This window comes from Nuphar pumila, chromosome 2, assembly GCF_984573655.1.
Source record: "Nuphar pumila chromosome 2, dmNupPumi1.hap1.1, whole genome shotgun sequence".
Classification (NCBI taxonomy): domain Eukaryota; kingdom Viridiplantae; phylum Streptophyta; class Magnoliopsida; order Nymphaeales; family Nymphaeaceae; genus Nuphar; species Nuphar pumila.
In genome coordinates this window covers 86,862,192-86,870,644 of record NC_143250.1, presented here as the reverse complement: position 1 = coordinate 86,870,644, position 8,453 = coordinate 86,862,192, and the positions used below count along the sequence as shown (strand labels likewise).

Sequence of the window (8,453 nt, the reverse complement as noted above, 5' to 3'; positions counted from 1 at the left end):
GTTGCGCTTTAAACCTGAACCCGTTAAGAATCATGCCAAAACTTGACCAGGTTATCTTCGGGTCATGCTGCACTTAAAGCCCGATGGACCGAACTCTAAAGGGGGCTGCGCCGACCCAATGCCCACCCCCTAGTCTCAACTCAAGTGTGAAAAGGTCAGGTACCTTTCATCTCGGGGACAGGGCTTGTTAGGTGTGGGACCCAAGACCTGAAGGAGGGCGATCCAGTGAGGCCTGTCAGAGGGCAATGTGCTTAATGCACAAATTTTGTGCCATGTGATTGCACCCGATCCGGACTTGCGATTCCCCTCTCTTCCCCAAGATGACGCCGTTTCCCTACGCTTCCCCAAACTTTCCCTTCCTATAAATCCTGGGATTTCGATTTCCCTCCCTACCATAGGAGTTCCCGTTTTCAAATTCCCAGAGAAGCCGAAACCCCCAACCCTAGCGTCGATCGTTCTTCCCATCGCCAATTTTGTCTCGATTTTCTCGATGGATAAGGGCTCGATCGATATCTAGGGTTTGATCGCACTGTTTCTCAGTAGGAATTGATTTTCGTTTGGATTTTGATTAGGTTTTGATGGAGAGCAATCGGATGGGTTAGGGTTTTCTGGTTGGAGAGGTCAAGGGCTTCGGTTGCGGGGATGGAGATGAGGAGGGGCGTTTCATCGGTGAATTACGACGCGGAAGATGTCGTTGATTCCACGCCGTTGCTCGGAAACTCGAACAGGATTGGAGGCTATGATCGGAACCGACGGGGGCTGCGACGGCCGATCATCCGCGGCGCGGCACGGTTCCTCCGCCGCGTGAGCAGCCGGCGGATCATGCGCGAGCCGTCAATGCTCGTCCGGGAGAGGGCTGCCGAGCAGCTGGAGGAGCGGCAGAGCGATTGGGCGCACTCGAGGCCCGTCGTGGTCCTCGATATCATCTGGAATCTGGCGTTCGTCTTCGTGGCGGCGGCGGTGTTGCTGCTGAGCAGGGACGAGACTCCAGCGATGCCGCTGAGGCTGTGGATTGTTGGGTATACGGTGCAGTGCGTCCTGCACATGGTGTGCGTGTGCTCGGAGTGCAGCCGGAGGCACCGAACGGTGCAGCAGGGCAGCGGAGAGAGCGCACGTCAAGTCGGGCAACAGGGCGGAGAGGAAGTTGCAGAGTATGATGCGGCCACTGATCACCCGGAGGAGATGATCAGGTACACAATCATGTCGAAACAATACGGAGGTATTTTTGTTAATTGGGACTGGTTCTGACTTGGGAGATTGGTGCCCTTACTTTTTCTTCTTCATACAAATTAATTTGAATTCATTTTTTTGGGCCTAAACTCTTTACTAATGTTGGTGCTCTTTATTTTCTATTTTAGAAGGATTGGTAGCATAATGTAAGGAGGAGTTTCTTTTTAACCATTTTTACTTTGTTACAATTTTCTTCTCTGAATGAATGTCATCGCTAAAAGTATTTCTTTTTGGTGTTTTTTAGTGCGCTAGTTGAACATTGACATGAGTTGTGCACTGATTAGAATTGGATTGATGATTGTGGAAATTTTCTGGTAATTTGGGTTGTAGAGGTTGTAATGGTTGATAAGTGGAACTAAGAACTGTTGGACAAGAAATTGATTTTTTTTATCTATCAAGCTCAAGAGGTTCACGAAGTGTCCTTTTGAACTAAGCAATTATCATGATTAATTCTTTTCTCTTGTGTGTCAGCGTGTATTCTCAGTATGTTTGTGCATTTTGAGCTGCAGGAGCTTGCATCTATATGGTCTGCCAGTTCGATACCCTATTATACTGCTTATCTTCAATGTACAAAACTTTTAGAATTTTAATAGCTTGTGTTGTGGTATACGGCAAAAAGAGAAACCTAGTTTTTCATGTTTTTTTTTTGGGGTTTTGACTATGATAAGCTCTATGGTTATCTCGGTTTATGTTATAGAGGCATTTGTGTTGTGATGGACCTTGTTTAATGCCTCATATGATTGAATTGTTAGTGGGTATTCAAATGTACCTGACTGAGTTTTCTCATAATATTAAATGTTGTCATGTTATTTCTTGCAAAATTAGCCACATATATGCACACACATGGCATGTTGTGGAAATCTCAAGTGTATACAGTTTCATCCAGCTTTCAAAAAAATTGCTGGCTCGTCAATCATTTCATTTTCAAAGGAATAAACGCTTCACATGTTCAGCAAATCTAAAAGCCAAAAAAAAAAAAAATAGGTTAGGCATGGAATTCACCTTAGCCATGATTATAAAAGTATAAAGTCATTTATCTTTCAAGAACTTACCACGCCACAAAAACTTAGCTCATCCCTGGCCATGATGTTGAGCGATATAAATATACATGAACTACTATTATTTTTGTCTATAGTATTCGTAGGTACTCAAGGTTGAAAAGAAGGTGCAGTGCTCCTTGGGTATTCCATATATTAAGCTAGAATAGGGTAAGGGGAGATGCAACATGCCTTAAAAGAGTGGCCAAATGACTCAACAGTCCTGCAAAAGATGCTCTTGAGAACAAGGATTTGTCGGTTTCCCTTTCTTGTGAATGGTCAAGTGAGCGTGTCCAACTGCTACACGCAATGAAGCTTCCATATCTCTAGATGATCGACACGAATATTCACATAATGAGGGGAGAAAACCTCTAAGAGAGTATATCACATTAATATTGGCATGTTATCCAATATTTGAGTTTTAATTTTGTATTTTCATTTTTTTGTTAAAAAACACCCAAAAAGATTTTAGCACAATAGAAGTGCATCTTAGGTTAGCTTCAACTTATATTAAGATTCAAGTGGGACATAGCCGAAAATCTCTTCCACCAAGGCATCTATTGTCGACTAGAAGTAGTATTTGGTGTCTCATAAACTAAGATACCTAAAGGGAGGCCCTTATTGGACTCCCAACTGCAGCCAAAATGTTCGATTGGTTGAGCATGCTATGAACAATATCGTCTAGACATGAACATAATCTCATTGGTTTTGGCATTCGTCTATAAGATAAAGTGGTTATTGTTGCCAATATAAAATATAAGTTTTGCAAAGAAACTGAAGATAGTTTTTTTTACTTCCTCTCCCTCCCATGCGACTATAGAGCCAGAGCCAGTTTAACTTATATTTGCTGCTAGATTCCAAGTCCAATATTAGCTCCTCTGATCATTTGCTTGAGCATTTGGTGTTTATTTAGCTCTAAGAGCCTTTTGACTTGAATGCTGTAATTTTGGTGTTATGTCATATGATGTGACCCAATCAAATGTAGTATCCAACCATGTTTAGAAATTCGGTTTATTCTTTGCTACTTATCAGTATCAGAGGATACAATGTTGTAATGTATTATACCCATGAGACCAATGTTGTGAAAAGCGTTGAGGCGTAGCGTAGCGCTCCAAAAACTGAAGTGAGGCGGGACCAATCGACCTACTCAGAACAAAACAAAAGAAAAAAAAAGAATTACAATAAAATTTTAAAAATAATATAAAATACATATTCAACATAATTTATGAATCTAAACAACCAAAACTTAAGAAAAAAATCATGAATGAATCTAAATAATTAAACATTCAACTTCATCTAAACAAATATTTGTTTAGCTACGTCACCTAGAGTTGCATAAAAGAATTAAAAATATTTAAAATAAAAATATAAAAAGCATACAAATAAAAGAAAAAACTGAAACACTTAAAATATTTTAAAATACTCAAACAAAACTTGATTATAATGTTTTAAATATTATAGAAAAATGTAAAATGCCAACCTTGTTTCCCTCCTCCAACCTAGGTACTTGCCTTGGCATATAGGCGGTAGACTTGCACCTAGGTAGCCTAGGCAGGATTTTAACTACATTGGCAACACGTGTGTACTAATGCATGAATTTATGTAGCATCTTACCATGTTTCTTTTTAGATCTGAAGGTTCCATAAAGTAGATGCCAAGCCAGATATAATGGGCAGCTCTAACTGTTCAACATGTGCTTCACTAAAGTCATTAGATATGGGCTGGCGTGTGAATTTATTTGAAACCAACTATTCATCAGGATGTTCATTGATATGCCGTGGAAAAGGACATATCTAGAGTTCTCCTTTAATTGTATCATTGTTATTTGTCAAAAGGTTTAAATATTTATAGAACATGTTACTGTCTAACTTCAGTGAAAAGAAAAGCCAAAGGAATGCCATTACGCTGGAGATTCAACTTTAGAATTTGAACCCAAGCATTAACACTTGACATCTGGTATTACATGATAAGTTTTTGTTGTTCTGCTAGGTACTCAGTCTTGTCCATTTAGTTATTTGTAAACACATTAGCGTGCTAAACATATTACTTGCCTTGCCCCCAAGAAACAAAGTTGTTGAAAGTGAGAAAAATTCCTTGCTTCATCTGACTTGTCTGCATTTCACCTTTGGCAGTATTGCGAAGTATCTAGAGTCTGTGAATACAATGTTCTAATTCATATGGTGGATCGTTGGATTTTATTGGGTGTCTGCTGGTGGTCAGATCCTAATTCATGATGCTCCTCAGCTCTACTGGTCTGTTCACATCCAAACATACAGATCCTATGGTTGATCCCTTTTTTCAATTATTTGACTGATAAATGACAAAACTTTGTGATTTACAGGCTCTGCGTGGTTTTCCTTGCTTTTGACATGTTCTTCGTTGTCTTCTGCATTGCCTTGGCATGCATTATTGGTATAGCAGTATGCTGTTGCCTACCTTGTATTATTGCAATTCTGTATGCTGTGGCAGATCAGGTAGCTCACTTTTAACATTGTTTCATTGTCTTTAGATTGTTGTTGTTGTTGCTCATCTGGTTTTGCATGGAATTATAAAATTTAGGTCAGTTATTAATGATGAATTAGTTTTGGAAGTTTTAATTATTTATTATCTCTGAAAGTAAGAGCAAAATGTTACTTATTTTTCCCTTTTTTTGAAGTGAGGAAATCAGCATTATCTAAGGCTTTTGAAGATAAAAGGGATTATTACAATTGACTATTAATTGCCAGACAAAAGTCAGGAATCAGTGGAGAGAACAAGCAAAGTGGCTATGGGCTATATCCAAGATGAAAAGACTTCTGAGGACAAACATCCTGCCCTAGTCATATTGCAGTGATGAAACTTAATATCTCATCGAGTTACCATGCATATCAAATAAATAGTGGTGTTTTCTTACTGAAACAACTATTCCTTCCAAGTGAAATATGCTACCTTTCTGCCTAGAATCTGTGAAGAGGCAGAAAGCATCTGTGCATAAAACTGGATTACCTTGAATCTATCACTCGGTACTGGTACAGATGTGGATATTGGTATGATGCAGATTTGAGATGCAAATGTGATTTTTTTTTTTGAAAAGTAGGGCATGAGAACACATATTTTTAATTTTTAATATATAACAATTAACAAAATATAATTTTAATGGATATAATATATAAAAATACATTTACTAATAATAAAAGTATAACGAATTTAAGAAAATGTTATAATATGTTATAGAATATTAAAGACATGTCACAGTGTGTCATGTGGTATGTCTGCATGTCATGCCGTGTCTCTTAGACACAGATCCAAAACTGTGTCTCCATGTGACATAGCCTTCAAGGCCTTGAACTAGTTTCCGTTTATAATAAATAAAACCAAACGAAATAAGGAACCAAGAGTTTGGGAATTAACTATTAAATATGATGCATTACTTGGTTGCATCTGGAGTTGTGCAACTGCAATGGCATGCGAAGAGTTGTTGAGTGTAGAAGAGTTGTTGAGCGTATGTATCCTGCTTTGATTAGATATGGCATCGGTAGATTGGCTGCTCAAGAAAATATGTCTTTCTTTTGGAGATGTGACATGGGTGGATTGGCTGCACAAGAAAATATGCCTTGGCTTCCAGCTATGGCGTGGACAGATATGGTAGTGTACGGGTTCAGCGTAGCTCATTGATGCATGTTTTTTCTTACAATGTAATTTCGTCAAATACATAATCCTTCTTGAGGTTTTTCACCTTTTTTTAGCTAGTTATGATGTCTGGCTTTAGGTGCGGGTCATGTGGAGCAGCAAATTGTCATTAATCATTTTGCTGCCCTGGTTCTTATTAATGCTAATGCATGAAAATGAGTCGAAATTCTTTCCTGCATCCTCATGTAATTGATAATAGTGCTGATGTGTTGTTACTGAAGCAGGAAGGTGCATCTGAAGTGGATATCAGCCGACTCACTAGGTACAAGTTTCGGCCACTTGGAGCTATCGAGAAGCTTAATCTAGAGAAAACAGAGTCATTTGGTGGGATAATGACAACATGCAGTGGAGGGATACCTGTTGAGCGAGTCCTTTCTGCTGAGGATGCTGTAAGCTGTTTGGTGTAGAATTTTCTCATTATGTACTTCAGAAATCAGGATGATATCTGCTTTAAATCCTTAAATCAATTGCATGTTGCATTTGACCTCGGTTGGACTTTTGTAGACCTTGGACACTACGTTTTTCAGTTTTTTCCTTGTGTTGGTTATGACCTATAATGTTTCCTGTTGCTTACAGGAATGCTGTATTTGCCTCTCCACATATGACGATGGTGTGGAGTTGCGGGAGCTTCCTTGTGGGCATCATTTTCATTGTGCCTGTATAGACAAGTGGTTATACATCAATGCTACCTGTCCTCTGCAAATATAACATCATAAAGAGCAGCAACGATTCAAGAGAAGAAGTGTAGTTTGTGGTTATTGTGTTAGCACGTCTCTCCTATTCCAGCTTGTTGCGACAGTCAAACAGATGACTTGAACCTGCTTTGTATGTATGCATATGCACTCAACCCCGGAAGCATTATGCTCTTTGACAAAAGTGCAGCTGGGTTTGCCAGGATGGCTCACCATTTATGAGAAGGCTCTTATGGTAGCTGCAATTGTGCATGTCCTCTTGCATATCTGCGAATGTTTTTATGTTCGTGTATCATGTCCATAGTCTTATACATGCAGCATGTCTACATACTCACTCTCAAGTTTGAGAATACTCTCTTCACTTTATCAGCTAATGAAATGAGCAACCTTTCAAGGAATGAAGGTTAATTCTTGTATGGATGTGGATCAGTTCGCCATTTGCATGTATATCTTACTGGACCTTGTTACAGGACCTGCGTGTGCTAACAAACTTTTATGGGCGAGTAGTCTGTGATACAAGAAAGTTGGGGTTCACTTTTTGACGCCCGTGGCATGGGCTTTGTCCATGCTGATTACTGACTTCATGCTCTGTTTTTTTTTTTCGACAGAGAAAGCTGGGGTTAGGCAGACCCCTACCAGTTATACAACCATACCGTATGGGGTTTGAACTTGCAACCACCCAACACAAGGTGACGTGCACTAACTGCTCCTGCCAGACAAGCGGAGCCCCTATTGGTCTCTACTGCTTTTATATTGGAAGGCTTGTGTCCTTGCTTGTTATTGAATGATGCTAGTACCAATATGCAAATGTGTAATCCGGTTAAATGGTGTTTCATTTTGTTAAGGTCTCTCTCTTTTCTTTACCCCCTTTTGTCTATTTTCTCTAATTTGGATGGGCGCTTTAAGAATATCCACTTCATTGTCTCTCTGTAAGCAAAATCTTGCTTTTTGAGTATCCAAAATATGACATGCATCTGCAGTTTAAATGCCAATAGATGCATGAGATGATCAATCCATGAAGGATAATTATAAAGCGGGTAGTGGTACATCATGGGATCCATTTCGAGCCAATATATTGTGTTTGGTTTTTATTTAGATATTGGATATATTGAATTAATACTGAATGTGTTGCTTCGTAAATAGGAATCATTGAAGACTTTAGAGAGGTTTTCTTTTGTTTTTTGGGTAACCAAGCTGGGGACTTTAGAGAGGGATTCGATGAAACTATTGAACTAATTTTTCCTGTTATTTTTATATTTCAATAGGATTTTGCCATATTCATATATTATCATACAGTACACAGTAAATCATTGCCTAAATTCTGCTTGATCCCCCTTTGGCCTTGTATTGATGGCCCTTGTCATTGCTTACGCATCTCCAAGACAGCAAGCTATTGACTTTCCTAATGCCGGTGTGGATGAAGCAGCCTGTTTTTATTTTTTCCTGTTCTGTTCGACCCTTGTGGCCACAGTCATTTGGACTAGCCCTGATGAACTAGACCCAAATCCACATAGGTCTGACATTAGGCCACCTTATTATGTAGGTCTGACATGGGATTGCTTTATTCAGCTGGAGATTAGTTTCCCCTCCCAAACCCCCACCTCTCATTTTCTTTTGTTTTTTTCTTCCATGGCCAGGCTAGAGGTAGCCCCAGACGGGGATTTAAAATTGAGACGATAGTGGAGCTCCATCTGGTCCAGCTATCCTGCATGGTCTATCTGGGTTAGACTTAAAGCCATCTGTATACCAATTGGACACACATGGATCTAAAATGCTCAGGGTATCGCAGATTGGTAACTTGGATGGGCAGTTCAGTTCAAGGCTG

At 39.5% G+C, this 8,453-nt stretch overlaps 1 pseudogene across 1 annotated transcript; it reads left to right on the top strand.

Annotated features, from left to right (window-relative positions):
• The first annotated feature begins 288 nt into the window (after positions 1-288).
• On the top strand, positions 289-7,026 carry LOC149845951 (E3 ubiquitin-protein ligase At1g12760-like; annotated as a pseudogene). The gene is made up of 5 exons (XR_016430236.1): positions 289-1,190; positions 4,400-4,519; positions 4,609-4,741; positions 6,161-6,325; positions 6,513-7,026. The product of XR_016430236.1 is annotated as an E3 ubiquitin-protein ligase At1g12760-like (transcript).
• Positions 7,027-8,453: the final 1,427 nt, after the last annotated feature.